The 23561-nt window shown below is 42.4% G+C and overlaps 1 protein-coding gene across 5 annotated transcripts in view; it reads right to left on the bottom strand.

The window, feature by feature from the left end:
• Positions 1 to 23561, bottom strand: part of chdh (choline dehydrogenase) — a 97722-nt gene that overhangs the window by 51384 nt on the left and 22777 nt on the right. For 2 of the 5 annotated variants that reach the window (XM_072582299.1, XM_072582297.1), the window contains exon 2: positions 3248 to 3368. The exons of 1 other annotated variant lie outside the window; for it this stretch is intronic. The gene's annotated coding sequence lies outside the window, so the exon portion shown is untranslated. Of the gene's footprint in view, positions 1 to 3225; positions 3369 to 23561 lie in introns of all 5 variants that reach the window. 2 more of the 5 variants (XM_072582300.1, XM_072582298.1) reach the window with 2 other exon arrangements.

Consider the following 23561-nt stretch of genomic DNA (forward strand, 5'->3'; position numbering starts at 1 on the left):
GTAGATTTTAAAATCCTTTCTAAAATGTTAGCAATAAGATTGGAGAGGGTATATCATATATCATAAAAGAGGACCAGACGGGGTTTATCAAGGGCGTAGATCATCTAACAACATTAGAAGGGTCTTAAATATGATACAAGCCTGTCAACAGGAAAGAATACCGGGGATAGTTATCTCCTTGGGTGCAGAGAAGGCATTTGACCGGGTTGAATGGTCATATCTTTTTTACACACTGGAAAGGTTTGGTGTTGGACAGGCATTTTCTAAATGGGTCTCAACATTATACAATGACACCAAAGCAGCTGTGATTACCAATGGTTTAGGTTCGGATAACTTCAGCATGGGTAGGGGCTGTTGTCAGGCATGTCCTCTCTCACCCTTATTATTCACGCTAATAATTGAACCACTAGTGGAAGCTATACGAACCGACTCTAACATAGCGGCTCAGAGGGTTGGTTCGGATAAACATAAAATCACTCTCTATGCAGATGATGTCCTCCTTTTCTTAAGTAATCCTTTGATATCTGTGCCCTGCTTAATTCAAGTAATTAGTCTATTTAGTATGTTCTCAGGCTTTAAAATCAATTTTATGAAATCGGAGGCCATGCCGTTGGGTGGTCTCACTAATATATCCAATTTATCGGACGGATCTTACTTTCCCTTTCGGTGCTCACTGGAGGGTTTTCTATACTTAGGCATTTTTATCACCCCAGTATTTGGTCAGCTGTATAAAGCCAATTTTGTGCACCTACTACAGAAAATAAGGCAGGACCTTCAACGCTGGGGAAATCTCCCAATATCCTGGTTAGGCAGAGTAGCTTGAGTTAAAATGAATATTCTGCCTCGTCTCTTATAGTCCATGAGAATGCTCCCTTTGATGTTGCTGAGACTGGCGTTACGTAAACTACACGGCTGGCCTGGTTCCTTTATTTGGAATCATAGACGGCCCCTTATCAAATTTGAAAAGTTGCAGCTTCCACAAGCAAGGGGAGGACTGGATTTTCCAGACTTTAGGAGATAAAAGTTGATCTCTCTATTATGCTGTGTAGCTGATTAGATCTGTTGTAACCCACAATCAATTTGGTTAGATATTGAGACCTCCCAAGCAAAGTGTCGCTTCATCAATCTTTTATTTTTAGATGAGAGCTATTATGGACTATTGTATAAATCTTATTGTATTAAATACAATTAAAGCCTGGAGGATAATGCGGCAAGATGAGGGTAACTTACAAAAAACCTCCTTATACTCCTACAGTGCGAGCATGGGGTTTTCAGCCAGGGCTGACAGATGCTACATTAAAACCTGGAGGTCCAGAGGTGTCTCTTGCTTAAGGGACCTGTTCAATGGGGAGCTTATGATGTCTTTTGAGCAGCTACCCCAGAAGTTTGGACTGCCTAATGGAGACCTTTTTTGGTATTCCCAAATGCGAGATTATATACAGAAGAAGACCACATTATCAGACAGTCCCTACAAATCGGATAGGGAGAGAAGAGTGCTATGAATTGATGTTAATCCATTTTGAGTACATTCGTAATTATTTAATTATTACGTTATTTCTTACTAGTAATGTAAGATATCTTATTTTATGCTTTGGTTGTTTGTAGGATAGATTAGTAGTTAGCTAAGTTTTTTCCTTTTTTTTCTTTTGTTGTGTTTTGGTTATCATTTATTTCTTTTTTATATATATTTAATTGTATATTAGTGTTTATACTCGTTTGTATTACTTTGTAATTTTGTAAAAAATGTTACAAAATTTATTTTTTTCTTTCAATAAAAAATACCTATAAAAAATTATTTTAAATCTAACATTGAAGAGTTTCTGGCACAATGGGTCAGAAAGCCATTTTATGGTCAAAGTTTGCCCTTCTTGCTAAGAAGCCATTTTGTTAAACAATTGTATCTGATATGCGAGCTATGCAAAGTTACCTTATGAACTCTTCAATTAGCTCAGACTGGTACCTCTTTATGATCGGAACTTCTCACCTGCAGACGCCTAACTCAGCTAGATTTGTTTTTCCCACCTGATTAATGGTTCAGGGGCTGTAGGCAAATGTGAGGACTGCAGATGCTGGAAACCAGAGTTTAGATTACAGTGGTGCTGGAAAAGCACAGCAGGTCAGGCAGCATCCGAGGAGCAGGAAAATCGATGTTTCGGGCAAAAGCCCTTCATCAGGAATAGAGGCAGGGAGCCTCCAGGGTGGAGAGATAAATGGGGGAGGAGCTGAGGAGAAGGTAGCAAAGAATACAATAGGTGAATGGGGTTGGGGATGGAGGTGATAGGTCAGAGAGGAGGGTGGGGGAAGGTAGCAAAGAGTACAATAGGTGAAGAGCTTCAGGGCAGAGGAGATGACCTGGTGGTTGCAGTGAGAGAGAGACTCACTGAGATTCTTGTGGAGACAGGAGGAGAACTTCTTCAAGGTAGACATCCTTGCAAGAGGATTCGCAGTAAGGTTAAAATCAACTAGGCAAATGTGAGGATTGCAGATGCTGGAAACCAGCGTTTAGATTAGAGTGGTGCTGGAAAAGCACAGCAGGTCAGGCAGCATGCAAGCAGCAGGAAAATCGATGTTTCGGGCAAAAGCCCTTCATCAGGAATAGAGGCAGGGAGCCTCCAGGGTGGAGAGATAAATGGAGGAGTGGGGGCTGGGGAGAAAGGAGTGATTAGTCAAGCGCACGGAGCAACTAACTTCTCTTCCTTACAAATTATTGTCTTTCACTATTATCCTGTCTAATTAAGAAGATGCAGTGTTTTTGAATAAAGGAAGCCACTTTGTGACAGTATAGGAAAGTAGCCTGCTGGGGCTCTTGAAGAGCTGACATCCTACTCTCCTGGGTTATTGGAATCTAGTTAGTTTAACTTATAAGTATCAGTGTTATGTTGTAACAGTTATGATATGGGTAAATAAAGGAGATGACTAAAATTAAACTAAACTGTCTGTAAGAGGTTTTTTATTCCAGACTACCAAAGAGAACGATCTCTGGAACAAATCAACAGTGGCTTACAGATTGAGTCCACGAAGGATTCTCTGGGCTGTCTCAAATCTGTACTTTAACACTCCTCCCTTCCATTCCTCTGACTGACTCTTCCTTCCAGGTACCAACCGGATCCCATCGACCAAGCAGGCCATACCCTCTACCTGTGCACACCTATCACTACCTCACCACTCCGCCCCTCTTTCCACACAAAACCTTTATCCTAACCCTCTCTCCCCGCCCCCCCTTACCTGTACATCCTCTTACCCCCACCTCCAGTCCTGAAGAAGAGTTACATCCAAAACGTTGACTTCTCCACTTCCTGATGCTGCCTGGCTTGCTGTGCTCTTCCAGTGTCCTGCGTGTCTTTGTAGAGTTTGAGACAGATTCAAGTCTGGAGAGCATAAATACTAATTTAAACAGAACGACATTCAGGATTATGCACAAAAGGCAGGAAAATGGTACTAAATCAGAACGATCATTCAGAGAGCTAGGGTAAGGACAAGATGGGCTCAACAACAAATTCTATGATTCACAGATCAAATTTTCCACTCCCTTTAGCAGAAAAATATGGAAAACTTGGAAAACCCAGCAAGAAAGAGGTTTTTGATTTTCCCCTTAAAGTTGAAACAGTGAGTTCTGAATCTCACTAATGTGTAGCAACTATCTAAATTCCATGCATTTGCCTCTCATTATTATGTAATCACACCTTTTTTTAAACGAATTCGTGGAACATGGGTATCGCAGACTAGGCAGCATTTATTGCCCACCCCTATGTGCCCAGAGGACAGTTAAGAGTCAACCACATTGCTGTGGGTTTGGATTCATATGGGCCAGAGCAGGTAAGGATGACAGGTTCCTTACCTAAAGAACATCAGTGAACCAGATGGGTTTTACCCAACAATCGACATCATTAGACTCTAAATTGCATAATCTTATTGAATTCAAATATCACCAATTGCCACAGCAGGATTTGAACACAGGTCCCCAGAACATTACCTGGGTCTCTGGATTAACAGTCCAGTGATAATACCACTGGGCCATCATCCACCCCGATCAACCTCCTCATTTCTATAAAAGTCTCAATTCTTCCATCCTTCCCCAAGAAATTAGATGGTGCCTATTTCTGACATAAAACTTAAAGTGATTACAGGGCAACATCAGCACATTGTACATATCTCTAGGACTTCATACAATTCCACATTCTTCATTCTTCATTATTTCTCTCCATGATCCATCAACATCATCACCTTTTGTCACTCAAATCTGTACCACCAAACCACCAGCCACACCACATCATCATAGCTGCATTTGCACTCTTCGTTTGTATTCATACCAGGGAAGTGAGCATCGCTGGCTGGGCAGTATTTATTGCCCATTCCTAGTTGTCTTCTCGAATTGCTGTACTCCATGTGCTATAGGGAGACTCAATGCCATTAGGAAGAGAATACCAGAATTTTCACCCAGTGACAGCAATTTTCACACCACCTCTTTGGAGGGGAGGAACACTTACATCTTGCATGCTTCTGCCAGGTCATTGTATATACATGGACACACCTGCATCTTACATCTTATGTATCCACAGAATACATCTTATGGTTCTTATCTTAAATTCTTTGTGCAAAATGGAGGCTGTCAAGCTCTCTGCTTTGAACTGCTTTTTCTCCCAAAGGGACACAGAAGCAGCTTGTTACAATTCAGAGAACCGAACAGAATGGTGGATTTGTTGTTGTACGGCAACATGTTACGTCCACATCACACCTCCAGCACCTGCTAGCAGCTTACACAGTAAATACACTGCATGGGTTTCAAGCATTTGGACTTGTCTGAAATTCAAAGCAAACCAGTCCTTCGTAGAGTCAAGAAGGGCTATGAACAAACTCTGGGGCGGGGGACTCCACAGTCAGTCAGAGGCTTGCCCGATTTCAGCTCAGGGGCTTTATCATGGTCAGTCAGGCACTTGGTCCTGCCACAGTCCTGTGAAATGTGTCCTTAGTGTCCAGGGACTCGGACACAGTCAGTCCAGCAGGTCAAACACAGGGATTACAGGTATGTCAGTCAGGGCCATGTGGAGACATCCCTTCAGGTGCAGGGCCGTGCTCAGTCAGTCTTGCCAAGATAGTCTGGGGTAGGGTAGACCATGGTAAGTCCTGGGGTTTTGGGTATTCATGAGCAGGGTGGGTATTCTATAGTCCTGGGAAAAGTGAGAAGCAGCACTGGACTGGGGTTCATTGAGGGAATGATCATCATGAAAGTGGCAATTCAAGGTAGATAGGTGGGATCTCATAGAACATAGCAGAAAATGGAAAGCTGCAAGATGAGAAAGGTTTGCATAAGTTACCTTCATTCTGGTCTCTTTATGAGGAGATGTATAGCCAACAGGGCATAGCAATTTGCTGAAAATGTGTTGCTGGAAAAGCGCAGCAGGTCAGGCAGCATCCAAGGAGCAAGAGAATGGACGTTTCGGGCATGAGCCCTTCTTCAGGAATGAGGAAAGTGTGCCCAGCAGGCTAAGATAAAAGGTAGGGAGGAGGGACTTGGGGGAGGGGCATTGGAAATGCAATAGGTGGAAGGAAGTTAAAGTGAGGGTGATAGACCTGAGTGGGGGTGGTGGCGGAGAGGTCAGGAAGAAGATTGCAGGTTAGGAAGATGATGCTGAGTTTGAGGGTTGGGACTGAGACAAGGTGGGGGGAGGGGAAATGAGGAAACTGGAGAAATCTGAGTTCATCCCTTGTGGTTGGAGGGTCCTAGGCGGAAGATGAGGCGCTCTTCCTCCAGCCGTCGTGTTGCTATGGTCTGACGATGGAGGAGTCCAAGGACCTGCATGTCCTTGGTGGAGTGGGAGGGGGAGTTGAAGTTTTGAGCAACGGGGTGGTTGGTCCGGGTGTCCCAGAGGTGTTCTCTGAAACGTTCTGCAAGTAGGCGGCCTGTCTCCCCAATATAGAGGAGGCCACAGCGGGTGCAGCGGATGCAGTAAATGATGTGTGTGGAGGTGGAGGTGAATTTGTGACGGATATGGAATGATCCCTTGGGGCTTTGGAGGGAAGTAAGGGGGGAGGTGTGGGCGCAAGTTTTGCATTTCTTGCGGTTGCAGGGGAAGGTGCCAGGAGTGGAGATTGGGTTGGTGGGGGGTGTGGACCTGACGAGGGAATCACGGAGGGAGTGGTCTTTTCGGAACACTGATAGGGGAGGGGAGGGAAATATATACCTGGTGGTGGGGTCCTTTTGGAGGTGGCGGAAATGACGACGGAAGACGGGCATAGCAATTTGTAAAGCCATGAGTTCAGGGGATGAAATGGAGACATTTACGTTTAAGTAATGGGGATGAATGGAAATGGAGGAGGATAAAAGGTCAACAGGGACCAAGGGATAACAACACAAAAGGGAACATGAGAACAGAGAGATCATTCTGAAAGTCAATTATAAGGGCACAGCTGAAACTTTGCTATCTTCTTACCAAATACTATGACAAAATTGTTACCACCTCATACTGAGTAAGTTACCATTTTCTCTTTGGAGGCAGAGTATATTTATTTGAATGTGAGGCTCTGCTAGGGGAGTTGTACTTATAATGCCACCTGACTGGTATTAAATCAATTTGATAGAAAAGTAATTTATTTTGCAAAAATGAACATAAAAATTATTATGGCCTCAAGCAATCCTGATTATAACATACCCTGCATGAAATGGACCCTTGGAGGATTCCTAATGGCCTTGTTGGAAATTGACAACAGCATCAAAAAAGACAGCAATTACAACATTGTTACCAAGGCCTTTGAGAACAGCAACCTTCAGTATCCACCCACCATACAGTCTCCAGAGGCAGGAGCCACAGGAAGAAAATTCCCTCAAGTAAATGGAGGAAAATAAACACACCCCAAATCTAACGGCCATCCTGTCATTTTTTGTGGGTCTCAGAGTGAAGTGGTGAATTACTTGCCACAGAATTCACAGTCTCTGACCTGATCTTACATCCAATTCAAATCTTACAAGTTGTTGATAACATCATTGATTGTCAAAAGGCAGTTATTACCTTTCTGTCGTTGGTGATGACAATTGCCTGGCACTTAGGTAGTGCAAATCTTACTTGCCATTTAATCAACCCAAGCCTGAATGTTATCCAGACTTCTGTTTGGACACAGACAGCTTAGGGTTTGACAAGTCACAAATGATTTTGAATATAATGCAGTCATCAGCAAACATTCCTAACTCATGATGAAGGGTAGGTGGTAAAAATTGAAAAGATGTTGCAGGCCGTAGCACTTAAATCCTGTTAATTAATGGCTGGCCATGTTCACAAACACATTCAATTTTTTTAACAACTGATACTTGATTATTTGTTGCAATATAATTCCACAAAGGAAGGGGAATTTAAACAATCGCTCACCTCTTACACATTACCTTTGGCACTAAGCATGGAATTGCAAGAAATTTAACCAACATCCAGATGATCTTTCAGTAGTATTTATTTTAAATTTTTAAAAAATCTTTATAATACACTAACTGGATCTACATACAAAGGGTATTTACAATAGTTCCAAAATATGTACTCTTTTAGAATTAATATGGTGCAGACAGGGATCTGGAATTGTTTGCAGTTGTGGTTGTCTAAAGGACAGCACTGGTCCAACGAAAGAAGCTACATCACCAGATACAGCCATGGGGGTGGAGATAGTGGCCTGGGTCAGTGCTGAGTTCTAGATTAAGTGAAATGCCTGAAGAAGATGAATGATATGTGTCACATTTTCTCCCTGTTCCCTCACTCACGGGGCCACCACTCCTCACTCTTAATTCTGCCAATGCACACATCTTTCACCAAGGCACACCACACAAAGATGTTATTCAGCCTATCATGTTTGCACCATCTGAATAAACGAGACATCCATTCTAATCCCACTTACTGGCAGCTGAGTTTGGGCCTTGCAGCTGACAGTGCTTCAGGTACAGATCCAAGTTCCTTTAAAAAGAGGATGGGATTTCCACCTCAACCGCCAGTAGAAACCACTTTCCATAAGCAAATACAGCCACCTGACCATTACACTTCGTTTTCTGTCAATCTTGGATCCAACCCACCCCCACCCTTGTATCCCTTGGATTTTAACTTTTCAGCTGAGTATATGTAATGGAACAAGTGAATGCAGCTTTAGCTTCTTCAAATGGAATTCTTTTTCTCACTGTTAAAATATTGATAGCAATCCTGCTTTTTCCTCTCTATTAGAAAAGCTGGAAGTCTTTGCTTTGTCAATCATATCAAGGTTCCTTAGCACTTGGTACTTATCCACAAGAAATCCCACATTCTTTACTGCTGTTCTTCTATTTTTAACAGCAAACTATATTCAGAAACAGATGCTTATGAGCTAAATGCCACAAGTATTTACATTTTTTAAAAATATGTAGAAACAGCACCTCAACATCCAAAACAGAGCAGAAAATTCAAATAATTTCTTCTCCAATTCAAAGCAGGTTAGTCTGTCTTTTACATACATTTTGATATACCTTTCTTAAAATGAGATTCATACCTGATTGCTTGTTTTGAAAGTGTAAATTGACTTGGGAGGAGAGGGTTGGCCCTACAATTCTCAAGCAGAACTTAGGCCTGAAATCAAGACATAGCTCTTCATTCAGAGGGCAATGGATCTTTGGAGTTCAATACTCAAGACAGTCATGAATAAAGTCATAGAGATGTACAGCACGGAAACAGACCCTTTGGTCCAACCCATCCATGTCGACCAGATATCCCAACCCAATCTAGTCCCACCTGCCAGCACCCGGCCCACAGCCCTCCAAACCCTTCCTATTCATATACCCATCCAAATGCCTCTTAAATGTTGCAATTGTAACAGCCTCCACCACATCCTCTGGCAACTCATTCCATACACGTACCACCCTCTGCGAGAAAACGTTCCCCCTGAGGTCTCTTTTAAATCTTTCCCCTCTCACGGTAAACCTATGCCCTCCAGTTCTGGACTCCCCGACCCCAGGAAAAAGACTTTGTCTATTTATCCTATCCATGCCCCTCATAATTTTGAAAACAACTCTATAAGGTCTCCCCTCAGCCTCCGACGCTCCAGGGAAAACAGCCCCAGCCTGTTCACCCTCTTGCTACAGCTCAAATCCTCCAACCCTGGCAACATCCTTGTAACTCTACTCTGAACCCTTTCAAGTTTCACAACATCTTTCCGATGGGAAGGAAACCAGAATTGCACGCAATATTCCAACAGTGGCCTAACCAATGTCCTGTACAGCCGCAACATGACCTCCCAACTCCTGAACACAATATTCTGACCAATAAAGGAAAGCATACCAAATGCCTTCTTCACTATCCTATCTACCTGTGACTCCACTTTCAAGGAGCTATGAACCTGCACTCCAAGGTCTCTTTGTTCAGCAAAGGAACTTAGGACCTTACCATTAAGTGTATAAGTCCTGCTAAGATTTGCTTTCCCAAAATGCAGCACCTCACATTTATCTGAATTAAACTCCATCTGCCACTTCACAGCCCATTGGCCCATCTGGTCCAGATCCTGTTGTAATCTGAGGTAACCCTCTTCGCTGTCCACTACACCTCCAATTTTGGTGTCATCTGCAAATTTACTAACTGTACCTCTTATGCTCGTATCCAAATCATTTATGTAAATGACAAAACGTAGAGGGCCCAGCACCGATCCTTGTGGCACTCCACTGGTCACAGGCCTCCAGTCTGAAAAACAACCCTCCACCACCACCCTCTGTCTTCTACCTTTGAGCCAGTTGTGTATCCAAATGGCTAGTTCTCCCTGTATTCCATGAGATCTAACCTTGCCCATCAGTCTCCCACGGGAAACCTTGTCGATCGCCTTACTGAAGTCCATATTGATCACATCAACTGCTCTGCCCTCATCAATCTTCTTTGTTACTTCTTCAAAAAACTCAATCAAGTTTGTGATACATGATTTCCCACGCACAAAGCCATGTTGACTAACCCGAATCAGTCCTTCCCTTTCCAAATACCTGCACATCTTGTCCCTCAGTTATTCCCTCCAACAACTTGCCCACCACCGAGGTCAGGCTCACCGGTCTGTAGTTCCTTGGCTTGTCTTTACCGCCCTTCTTAAACAGTGGCATGTTTGCCAACCTCCAGTCTTCCGGCACCTCACCTGTGACTATCGATGATACAAATATCTCAGCAAGAAGCCCAGTAATCACTTCTCTAGCTTCCCACAGAGTTCTCAGGTACACCTGATCAGGTCCTGGGGATTTATCCATTTTTAACCATTTCAAGACATCCAGCACTTCCTCCTCTGTAATGTGGACATTTTGCAAGATGTCACCATCTATTTCCCCACAGTCTATATCTTCCATATCCTTTTCCACAGGAAATATTTTGCAAAATATTCATTTGGTATCTCCCCCATTTTCTGAGGCTCCACACAAAGGCCACCTTGCTGATCTCTGGGAGGCCCTATTCTCTCCCTAGTTACCCTTTTGTCCTTAATATATTTGTAAAAATCCTTTGGATTCTCCTTAATTCTATTTGCAAAGCTATCTCATGTCCCCGTTTTGCCCTCCTGATTTCCCTCCTACTTTCTTCATACTCTTTTAAGGATTCACTCGATCTATCCTGTCTATACCTGACATTTGCTTCCTTCTTTTTCTTAACCAAACCCTCAATTTCTTTAGTCATCCAGCATTCCCTATACTTACCAGCCTTCCCTTTCACCCCGACAGGAATATACTTTCTCTAGATTCTTGTTATCTCATTTCTGAAGGCTTCGCAATTTCCAGCCGTCCCTTTACCTGCGAACATCTGTCCCCAGTCAGCTTTCAAAAGTTCTTGCCTAATACCGTCAAAACTGGCCTTTCGCCAATTTAGAACTTCAACTTTTAGATCTGATCTATCCTTTTCCATCACTATTTTAAAACGAATAGAATTATGGTCGCTGACCCCAAAATGCTCCCCCACTGACACCTTAGTCACCTGCCCTGCCTTATTTCCAAAGAGTACGTCAAGTTTTGCACCTTCTCTAGTAGGTACATCCACATACTGAATCAAAAAATTGTCTTGTACACACTGAAGAAATTCCTCTCCATCTAGATGTGGTCTATCTAGACTTTCAAAAGGCCTTTGATAAGGTGCCACACGGGAGGCTGCTGAGCAAGGTCAGGGCCCATGGTGTTCGAGGTGAGCTGCTGGGATGGATTGAGGATTGGCTGTCTAACAGAAGGCAGAGAGTTGGGAAAAAGGTTCTTTTTCAGAATGGCAGCCGGTGACGAGCGGTGTCCCGCAGGGTTCGGTGCTGGGGCCACAGCTGTTCGCATTATATATTAATGATTTGGATGAGGGAACAGGGGGCATTCTAGCAAAGTTTGCCGATGATACGAAGTTAGGTGGACAGGCAGGTAGTACTGAGGAAGTGGGAGGCTACAGAAGGATCTAGACAGGTTGGGAGAGTGGTCCAGGAAATGGCTGATGGAATTTAACATGAGCAAGTGCGAGGTCTTGCACTTTGGCAAAAAGAATAAAAGCATGGACTACTTTCTAAATGGTGAGAAAATTAATAAAGCCAAAGCACAAAGGGATCTGGGAGTGCTAGTCGAGGATTCTCTAAAGGTAAACATGCAGGTTGAGTCTGTGATTAAGAAAGCGAATGCAATGTTGTCTCTTATCTCAAGAGGGTTGGAATATAAAAGCAGAGATGTACTACTAAGACTTTATAAAGCTCTGGTTAGGCCCCATTTGGAGTATTGTGTCCAGTTTTGGTCCCCACACCTCAGGAAGGACATACCGGCACTGGAACGTGTCCAGCGGAGATTCACACGGATGATCCCTGGAATGACAGGTCTAGCATATGAGGAACGGCTGAGGATACTGGGATTGTATTCGTTGGAGTTTAGAAGATTAAGGGGAGACTTAATAGAGATGTACAAAATAATACATGGCTTGGAAAGGGTGGATGCTAGGAAATTGTTTCTGTTAGACGAGGAGACTAGGACCCGTGGGCACAGCCTTAGAATTAGAGGGGGTCATTTCAGAACAGAAATGCGGAGACATTTCTTCAGCCAGAGAGTGGTGGGCCTGTGGAATTTATTGCCACGGAGTGCAGTGGAAGCCGGGACGCTAAATGTCTTCAAGGCCGAGATTGATAGATTCTTGTTGTCTAGAGGAATTAAGGGCTACGGGGAGAACGCTGGTAAGTGGAGCTGAAATGCGCATCAGCCATGATTGAATGGCGGAGTGGACTCGATGGGCCGAATGGCCTTACTTCCACTCCTATGTCTTATGGTCTTATGGTCTAAACCTTTAACACTATGGCAGTCCCAGTTGATGTTTGGAAAGTTAAAATCCTTTACCATAACTACCCTATTATTCTTACAGATAGCTGAGATCTCCTTACAAGTTTGTTTCTCAATTTCCCTCTGTCCATTGGGGGTCTATAATACAATCCCAATAAGGTGATCATCCCTTTCCTATTTCTCAGTTCCACCCAAATACCTTCCCTGGATGTATTTCCAGGAATATCCTCCCTCAGCACAGCTGTAATGCTATCCCTTATCAAAAATGCCACTCCCCCTTCTCTCTTGCCTCCCTTTCTATCGTCCCTGTAGCATTTGTATCCTGGAACATTAAGCTACCAGTTCTGCCCATCCCTGAGCCACGTTTCCGTAATTGCTATGATATCCCAGTCCCATGTTCCTAACCATGCCCTGAGTTCATCTGCCTTCCCTGTTAGGCCCCTTGCATTGAAATAAATGCAATTTAATTTATTAGTCCTACCTTGTCCCTGCCTGCCCTGACTGTTTGACTCAATTCTGTTCTCAGCTGTACCTGTCTCAGATCGATCTCTTTCCTCACTATCTCCCTGGGTCCCACCCCCCCACCTTACTAGCTTAAATCATCCCAACCAGTTCTAGCAAATTTCCCTGCCAATATATTAGCCCCCTTCCAATTTAGGTGCAATCTGTCCTTCTTGTACAGGTCACTTCTACCCCAAAAGTGATTCCAATGATCCAAAAATGTGAATCCTTCTCCCATACACCAGCTCCTCAGCTATGCATTCATCTGCTCTATCCTCCTATTCCTGCCCTCACTAGCTCGTAGCCCTGGGAGTAATCCAGATATTACTACCCTTGAGGACCTCGTTTTTAAATTTCTGCCTGACTCTCTGTAATCTCCCTTCAGAGTCTCAACCTCTTCCCTTCCAATGTCGTTGGTTCCAATGTGGACAATAACCTCCTGCTGCCCCCTCTCCCCGTAAGAACATTCTGCACCCTCTCTGAGACATCCTTGATCCTGGCACCAGGGAAACAACACACCATTCTGCTTTATCTCTGATGGTCACAGAAACGTATGTCTGTACCTCAGACTACAGAATCCCCTAACGCAATTGATCTCTTGGAAGCCGGTGTACCCCTCGTTACATTAGAGCCAGTATCAATACCAGAAACTTGGCTGTTCGTGCTACGTTCCCCTGAGAATCCATCACCCCCTACATTTTCCAAAATAGCATACCTGTTTGAAATGGGTATATCCATAAAAGACTCCTGCACTAGCTGCCTACCTCTCTTACCCTTCCTGGAGTTAAACCATCTATGTGACTGTATCTGAGACTTTCCCCTCTTCCTATAACTGCCATCCATCACATACTGTTGCTGTTGCAAATTCCTCATCGCTTCTATCTGTCTCTTCAACCGATCCACTCGATCTGGTACAATTCGCATCCAACAGTATTTACGGCAGATATAATCCAAAGTAACCCTTAAACTCTCTTTAAACTCCCACATCTAACAAGAAGTACATATCACTGCAAAGACCACTTTTGCTCGTTCACAATGTACAGACCCAGAAAATAACACTGTCTTAACACTGCCCCAGGTTAAATTAATAGCTATGGCTTATATTTTAAGTTTAATCAAGAGACTTATCTCCAAAATCACATAATCAAGAAAGAATCCACTATACTCACTACTGTAGCCTTTCTCTTGGACAGACTTAAAACAACAATTAACTTATCTGATTCTGTGCTGTGAAATTCGCCCAACAGTTCCTCCAAGATTAGTTGTGAATTTCACTGTTTGTTAATTTTCCCAGATGCACTCCAATGTCCAGAGATGCATGAATTCAAACAGCAAAGGCGGTAACTGTGCAGGTTCTCTCTCTTGCTCAATTATTGTATATTTTCAATATAGAAGTCAACAGAATTTTGGATACCAAAGTGCAAAAGATGGATTTGAGGTAGAAGATCAGTCCTAACTATATGGAATGAAAGTGCAGGTTTGAAAGGGCAACTGGCCAACTCCTGCTCATATTTAGCATGAAAAGTGATTGAACAGAATGGCTATACTCTATAGAAAAAATGAGATATGTTCCTCGTGAACCAGATAAGGTTTTCGGAAAGGATTTGACAAAATAGATTGCAAGACTGTTTCTCTTGACTGGAGAGTCCAGAACCGGGAAGCTCAGAATTAGAATAAGGAATTTCCTACTGAGATATGGAGATATTTCTTCAATGGGAGGGCTGTGAATTTTAAGAAATTTCCACATCAGAGCTGTGGATGCTCAGTCACTCAGTAAATTTAGGATTAAGATCAATAATTTTTGGTTTCTAAGGGAATCAAAGACTATGTGGATCAGGTAGGGAAACTGAGGTCAATGATCAGCCATGATTTTACTAAATTGCAAAACAGGCTTGAGAACTCACATGGCTAACTACCATTCTTAATTCTTCTGTTTTTATCTGATATGCTGGGATTTCATTTTTATCAATTATCCAATCCTTGCTTGGCTTCAGTTTATAAGAGACCATGCAAAATCTTATTTCCTGTAACAGTTGCATGTAACAGCTACAAGTAACAGCATTCCACTTGAAGTTTTGTCTATTCGATCTCTGCTTCAGCTTGAAATAGACAGGACTATGAGTGCAAGTGCTTAGTCCTGGTTACATAAAATGTGCCATGGCAGTGCATCACATACAAGTAACATTGTTGCAGAATGTCTTTTTTTACAATGAAATTGTTTTTTACATCAAATAATTTCCCTTCTTCATAGGAGTTAAGAGGGATAAAAGTATTTTGCTGTTTCATTAGCGTTTATTAGAGTATTTAGATAATCTGAAGTTTGTGAACAAATTGAGAGTAATTAACTCTAATACATATGAAGCGACAAATTTATTTTCAAGTGTTGCTTTAACTTTCAGCAGATACCCAAATTAAAGTAATTTGATTCACTGTCTGAGCTAATACAAGTATGGTTAGTACACAATGCTTGCAGTCACCTGTGAGAAAGGAAGGGGAGGGATAGAACAATTGAAAGGGGAAGGAAGTTTGAAACATGACCTCAAATGAATAGGAAAATCGAAAAGGTGTATTATAGGCAGTTCCTCTGCAATGGCCCATTTTCCATTTTCACTGAAAGCTATTTCCTTCATTTTACTATTTCTGCATCTCATTTGACACTGAATTCACCCACTCAAATTTACAATACTTGTTCAGAAACAAATGGTTCATTTCAGATTATTTCAACCTGATGGAATAAAAAAAATCACATAACTGCTTGCCTTAGATTGCAGTCCAAAATATTGTCAACATTAAAAAAAGACATGAGCAAGTCTAAATAACATGCGGCACTGCTTACTGCTCTGCCACTTCAACAATGGGCAATTCATGGTGTAAATAGCTCTCTCTTGCTAAAAGCGAGTCAGGGCTTTCTAACATTCAATATACGTCACGGTTTTCTAACATTCAATATGCCAAGCAGTATTAACAGTGACACCAATTCTAGAAAAAGGGGCAGTTCTGGAATCTTTGCACTTAGAAGGTGAGCCACAATCTGGCAGTATTTTAGCTTTGCAGGGGCTTGAAGACTTTTGAAAGGAGCTCAGATTTTGAGAATGTCAGCAGGGACCACACAGCTCAAGACAGGGGTTTGGCAAATGTCAGAATGTAAAGCCTGGCAGGTTTGAATGATTTAGTAAATAAGGGGATACCTAAAAAGTTACAACCCAACCTGTCATTGACCCCTTTAATAGCCCCACAATCCTAAACAAGCATATTCTTTACCTATCAACTCCTTTCCCCCAACCGATCCACAACTTTTTCAATTGTCACAATTTCACCATTTTCAGCCATCTGGGCCATTACGTTGCAGCCTTTAAGCATTTAAACCTACTCAATTTGTTCCTTAAAATTAGTGGATGGACACTCTCATAGTACTCCAAGTTTGGGAGAAGATTTGTAGCTCGGGTGCTCGTTGTTGTGGTTCTGTTCGCTGAGCTGGGAATTTGTGTTGCAGACGTTTCGTCCCCTGTCTAGGTGACATCCTCAGTGCTTGGAAGCCTCCTGTGAAGTGCTTCTGTGATGTTTCCTCCAGCATTTATAGTGATTTGTACCTGCTGCTTCCGGTTGTCAGTTCCAGCTGTCCGCTGCAGTGGCCGGTGTATTGGGTCCATGTCGATGTGCTTATTGATTGAATCTGTGGATGAGTGCCATGCCTCTAGGAATTCCCTGGCTGTTCTCTGTTTGGCTTGTCCTATAATAGTAGTGTTGTCCCAGTCGACCTCATGTTGCTTGTCATCTGAGTGTGTGGCTACTAAGGATGTCGTTTTGTGGCTAGTTGGTGTTCATGGATGCGGACTGTTAGCTGTCTTCCTGTTTGTCCTATGTAGTGTTTTGTGCAGTCCTTGCATGGGATTTTGTACACACACAAAAGAAGTTGCATCAAGACACTGTTCAAAAGGGCCACAACACACTGCAGTACCACAGAACTGCAAAAAGAGGAAGAAGAACACCTACACAATGTATTTGCCAAAAACGGGTACCCCCGCAATTTCATCAACAGATGCCTAAGGGAAAGACAACAGAATGAAGACATGCCACAACCCAAAGGACTAGCCACACTACCATACATCAAAAACATTTCTGAACTAACAGCCAGACTACTGCGACCACTAGGAATCATAACAGCACACAAACCAACAGCCACTCTCAGACAACAACTCACCAGGACGAAGGACCCGATACCCAGCATGAGCTAAACCAATGTAGTGTACACAATCCCATGCAAGGACTGCACAAAACACTACATAGGACAAACAGGAAGACAGCTAACAGTCCGCATCCATGAACACCAACTAGCCACAAAACGACATCCTTAGTAGCCACACACTCAGATGACAAGGAACATGAGTTCGACTGAGACAACACTACTATTATAGGACAGGCCAAACAAAGAACAGCCAGGGAATTCCTAGAGGCATGGCACTCATCCACAGATTCAAGCAATAAGCACATCGACCTGGACCCAATATACCAGCCACTGCAGCGGACAGCTGGAACTGACAACCGAAGCGGCAGGTACAAATCACTATGAATGCCGGAGGAAACATCACAGAAGCGCTTCACAGGAGGCTCCCAAGCACTGAGGATGACATTTAGACAGGGGACGAAAAGTCAGCAACACAAATTCCCAGCTCGGCGAACAGAACCACAACAACTCTCATAGTACATTATTTTCTGATATACTTTCTTAACATGTGCTCAAAACACAAAATGTTCCAGTTCTGAGTATTATTGATGAAGTCATAGAATCATAGAATCCCTACAGTGTGGAAACAAGCCAATTGGCCCACAAATACACACCGATCCTCCAAAGAGTAACCTATCTAGACCCGTTCCCCTAATAGTCTACATTTACCTCCGACTAATGCACCTAACCCACACATCCCTGAATACTATGGGCAATTTAGCCTGGCCAATTCACCTAACCTGTCTGGATTGTGGGAGGAAATCGGAGTACCCGGAGGGAACCTATGCAGACACAAAGGGAGTGTGCAAGCTCCACACAGACAGTCGCCTGAGGTCCCTGGTGCTGTGAGGCAACAGTGCTAACCACTCAGTCACTGTGCCGCCAGGATTTATCCATCTTAAATATACAAAATTTAGTTGTTGAAAATTTATTTCAAATATTCAAATTCATCAGTTGTGCAGCTTCAGTTGTTACATAAATTCCTTAAGCCTCAATAATGCCTTCGAAGATCAACTTTTGAATTATTTCCAAAAACAATGTTAATAGGCAATTTCTTTATTTCCCTACTAATCTAAATATATCATGTAAGCAGATGTTGAACACATTAGCCACTGTCCATAATTGGATGGAGAAAATTGTATTTCTGATTCCTAAATTAAAGTGAGCAAGAAATGACATTGTTGGGCTTGGGATCTCAATACTTTCCATGGTATGCATAGATATACTTGAACCTCTTTATATACTTGCTGGTAAAACAAGATAAAAAGTAGGAGATTGTATTTGATAGTTGTGAGTACTTAGCTTTCCTAGGTATTAAATAGTGACCAGTTCATAACAGTATTTAAGAAGAATGAAATAAAGCTTCTGATGAAAAGTCACTAGCTTCAAATATTAACTCTGGGCTCAATCCTATTAGAGATCAGCAAATGTCTTTTTTGGCAAATTTCATACAGAGTTGCTGTCCATAAGGTTTTCTTGCACTGCCTTCCCAACTTTCCTCATTACATATGTAGCACACCTATATCACACCCATGCTTGTCCTATTCTCCCATCTGCTGTGAATGAAGCACTCACCACTACTGTGAAATCCCAGGATCCTGACAGTGGTGCCATCTTCAAAGTCCAGCCATGGACCTGGTCAAGCATTGTCAATCGGAGTTGCTTTTTACTGTGCACAGAGTGGGAGATCAACCACAAACCAATGCTTTTCAAGGCATAGCTGACATTTCATTCCATGAGTGGACAGCTCTACACCAATTGCTGTTTAAGAATCAAGCCGGTCAGCTGACCTATCCTTAGTATCATCTCATCTTACAACCCTGTCTAAGTCAGTGCTATTCTTTGTCCAATATCCAGAGTAGACCAGTAGCTTTTCATTGTTCAATGTGGGACCATCACACAAAGGAAAGCCTTCAAACATTTCTAGCATTTTTATTCATCCATAGCAGAAGTCAACAATAAGCAAACAAACACATGCTGCATTTGCCTTTCAGAACAAAATGGTCACTTGCCTTCTGAGCACCACAGATTTACAATCAATGAGTGGATCACTACACTGGGCTCTCATCTACCAAAATTGGTGTCAATTATGTCCTGTCTGGCTTGTTGTGCTCAGTCATGCAGAAGGTGACATTCCAACTGCTCCATGTCTTCATCTTCCATCTGTCTCTCTCCCAGCTCTTTAACATCTATCACATCCCTCATTGCCTGCTTCAGTTGTCTATGATACCACAGTACACTCTACCTGTAATGTCCTACAAGGCTTCACCCAAGACCAATCTGGTCATCAGAACCTCATCTTCAGGAAGCTATCCCATTCTTCACCATTGCTTTAGGTTAGAAAGGACTTCATTAAATTGATTAGGAGAAAATGAGGACTGCAGATGCTGGAGATCTGAGCTTAAAAATGTGTTGTTGGAAAAGCGCAGCAGGTCAGGCAGCATCAAAGGAACAGGACAATCGATGTTTCAGGCATAAGCCCTTCTTCAGGATTCCTGAAGAAGGGTTTATGCCCAAAACATCGATTGTCCTGTTCCTTTGATGCTGCCTGACCTGCTGCGCTTTTCCAGCAACACATTTTTAAGCTTCATTAAATTGATGCTTAGCTTCAGTCAGGAGTTGTGTCATGGAACCATCAGCCATGTTTGCAGAAAGCAGCCTTTGTCTCCCAGTAACCATCTTTGTGCAAGGCATCCAGCCCAATGTTTTGTTCATTAACTACTTTGAGAAGCCTCTATCTTTCCATCTTTTCATCTTGCCAAGCTTCCTCTTGGCAATTATAGTCATGTTAATTATCAATTCCCTTATCTTTCTAGACTTTGTGCAGTTTTCCAAAGGGTTGTTGCTGTGTTTACAGGACAGTTCATGATTACCAGCCAAAATTGGGAGTCCTGTAAGCAGATCTCAGCACCACATCTTAACAAGGATATATTGATCTTGGAGGGAGTACAATTTAGGTTTACAAAAATGATACCCAGTCTTCAGGGGCTAGGTTTTGAAGAGACATTATACAAATTAAGCCCATTTTCTCTAGAATTTAAAAGGTTGAGAGGTGATCTGATCAAAGTCTTCAAGGTATTAACAGGGTAGATAAAGATAAACTATTTCCACTGTTCAGAGATTTCAGAATGAGGGGGCATAGGCTAAAAATTAGGGCCAGACTGTTCAGGAAAGATGTTAGAAAGCTCTTCTAGAGAAAAAGGGTGGTAGAGTTTTGGAACTCTCTTCCACAAATGGCAGTTGACACTAGATTAATTGTTAAATTTAAATCTGAGATATGTAATGTTTTGTTAAGCTAAGTTATTAAGAGATATGGGCCAAAGGCAGCTACATGGTGGTGGGCCACAGATTAGCTACGATCTCACTAATGACCTTTCCCTGCTCCTAAAAAATAGTGGCTTCTCTTATTTAAGATACTTGACAGTCTTCTAGATATGACCTTATTTCTAAAGCAATACTATTTTTAAATCTTTCCATGAAACAACCTTCTGTCTCTTCCTCGGATTTCTGAACTTTTGCCCATAAAGTTCAGGAACTAATGCAAGTGCATTAGGCCCAGCAGCTTTCACAGTTTCATAATTTGCCAACTATTCATTCAAAAGGATTGACTGCCTGCCAAAGGACTACAATAAAAGCATTCAATTTACTTATAGCCACTGCAGCTTTATACGAATTTTCTTAAATTAGATTAGATTAGATTACTTACAGTGTGGAAACAGGCCCTTCGGCCCAACAAGTCCACACCGCCCCGCCGAAGCGTAACCCACCCATACCCCTACATCTACATCTACCCCTTACCTCACACTACGGGCAATTTAGCATGGCCAATTCACCTGACCTGCACATCTTTGGAGTGTGGGAGGAAACCGGAGCACCCAGAGGAAACCCACGCAGACACGGGGAGAACGTGCAAACTCCACACAGTCAGTCGCCTGAGGCGGGAATTGAACCCGGGTCTCAGGCGCTGTGAGGCAGCAGTGCTAACCACTGTGCCACCGTGCCGCCCACAATGATACAAAACACATTTCAATTTCTTCCTCACAAAATGAATTTAGGTACTAAGTGCATATTCCCTGTCAATTCAGAGCTAGGAGTTAAAGCTGACCATCATTAAAATACTAGATGGCGGCAGAGTAAGACACTCCAACCAGAGGCCCTCTGTTCCACTCATTCTTTACTTTTCTGCGTTTTTTTTAATTCAACTACTGACTTACCCAAAGGGGAATGGAGGCGGCAACTACAGACCGGAGTCCACCACCAGCGAGTCCACAGAGTGGAGGCCGGTGCAGGGAAGCAATCCCAGAGCGTAGGCCAGTGCAGGCAAGCAGTCCCGGAGTGGAGGCCAGCACGGGGAATGAGGCCCAGAGAAATCTTACCTTGCAGCAGCTGAGAGTGAGTCCACAGCGGACTGGAGGCTTGGAGCAGAGATGGTTGTTGGACTGGGGTCTGACGTGGCTAGTCAGACCATGTGTGGAAGCCCCTATGCTAAGCTACTGTAATGTAATGTTTATTTGTAATTTGCTTGTCTGACTATAATGTCTATCTTTTTAACATATTATATTTTTTAACTTCTACTATGAATCACTGTAAAGTAATGCAACTACTTTTTTTATTCTTCTTTTCGTATCTAAGATTTGTACCAAGGTACTAAAGTTGGCACTTTAAGAGGTGACACTATAAACTTTTCAATGTACTCCTGTACTTTAGTACACGTGACAATAAAGGAAAATCTATTTCTAATTCATTAAATTTCCTAAAACAAAGAAATACAGATAGTGGAAATCTAAAATAAAAATAAAAATTGCTGGAGAAACACAATAACATCTGTAGAAAGAAAGCAGTTAACTTTTCAAGTCCAATGACTCTTTTTCAAAACTGATAGTAGCTAAGAAAAGATGGTATGTTTGCTGAAGACATAGTGGGGGGAGGGGGTGAAATTTGCCTGATTCACCGTGTTCACGTAATCATAGACTTTTACTGATCATTTCAATTAAATTATCTGGCTTCCTTCTGTCTGTGCAATTTAAGACTGACCCTATCTAATTTTTCCTTTTCTCTATAAAACTCAATTTCTACTCTTTTATTTCTAGTTCTTTTTAAACTCACCCTGTCTCATTTGCAATTTAATCCTAATCAACCTATGATTTTTTTTTTGATTATTTCTTCTTTCCTCAAGGTTCAGATATTGAGTCATTACTACAGTTACTTTCTTCTTCTGAATACCCAGTTTTAAATTTATTGCCAACATTTCCATGATTATCTTCGAATGAACCTTCGTCACCTGTTAGTTACAAGCACCCAAAGACAGATACCCTCTTGTGAGAAAGACTTCCACAATAGACACAACCATGTTAGCTTTTCAATAAATGCAGCAGGGATCACTGTGTAATCTTATTCATTTAAACTGTAGTAAATCCAAGTGCATTCATCTCAGCCTGTGGATTCTAAATTCTGGATGAGCTTCCAACTTGTAACAATCCTCGTAGAATTTCTTTTCAAAAGTTTCCAACCTCAAACTTCAGGTCAAAGGCATGACAAGATTTCAAGTTTAAGACTTGCAAATTTTAAGCAAAAGCTAAAAGCAACATTGAAAAAATACTATTTTAGTTTGCAATTTAAACTCTAAAACCCTGCATTTGACAGTTAAAATGACTAAGAATCTTGTTCCACAGTTATACCTCACTGGGTCCCTTAATTAGGTAGTTATCTTTCCACAAAGAATCATCCAAAGTGATTATTTTCTAACTTTTCTTCTTCTAGTTGGAGAACTTCAGACTCCCAAAATGATATTCACTGTGTGCTCCAGTGGAGATCCCTCCCTCTAGCTAAAGCTAGATGAATCTTCCAACTCATAAGTTTGGTCTCATCAATCAGAGCATGAAACCCCGCCCACATTTTGCATGATGAACAACAGAAACTTGATTCTTCTACCTCTTTGCACTTCCCTCAGATTCTTGCAGACTGACTTTATCTGTAAGGTTCAGTGGAATTCTTAGAAAACCTGTAACCTGGCCTAAAATTTGGCCATTGTATAAGGTAGAAATTCGAACTGACTATCCTCTAGACCCCTCAAAATTAATTGTATCTTTAAATTAAGTAGACAAATTAACCATTTACAAAACCTAACATTTCTTATACTTCCCTGGGACTTGGAAACTAACAGGGAGGAGAGAGTGAGGACTGCAGATGCTGGAGATAAGAGCTTAAAAATGTGTTGCTGGAAAAGCGCAGCAGGTCAGGCAGCATCAAAGGAACAGGAAAATCGACATTTCAGGCATAAGCCCTTCTTCAGGAATGAGGAGGGTGTGCCAAACAGGCTAAGATAAAAGGTAGGGAGGGGGGACTTGGGGGAGGGGTGTTGGGAATACGATAGGTGGAAGGAGGTTAAGGTGAGGGTGATAGGCCGGAGAGGGGGTGGGGGCAGAGAGGTCGGGAAGAAGATTGCAGGTCAAGAAGGCAGTGCTGAGTCTGAGGGTTGGGACTGAAAAAGGTGGGGGGAGGGGAAATGAGAAAGCTGGAGAAATCTGCATTCATCCCTTGTGGTTGGAGGGTTCCTAGGTGGAAAATGAGGCGCTCTTCCTCCAGGCG

Source organism: Chiloscyllium punctatum, chromosome 12, assembly GCF_047496795.1.
Source record: "Chiloscyllium punctatum isolate Juve2018m chromosome 12, sChiPun1.3, whole genome shotgun sequence".
Taxonomy (NCBI): Eukaryota; Metazoa; Chordata; class Chondrichthyes; order Orectolobiformes; family Hemiscylliidae; genus Chiloscyllium; species Chiloscyllium punctatum.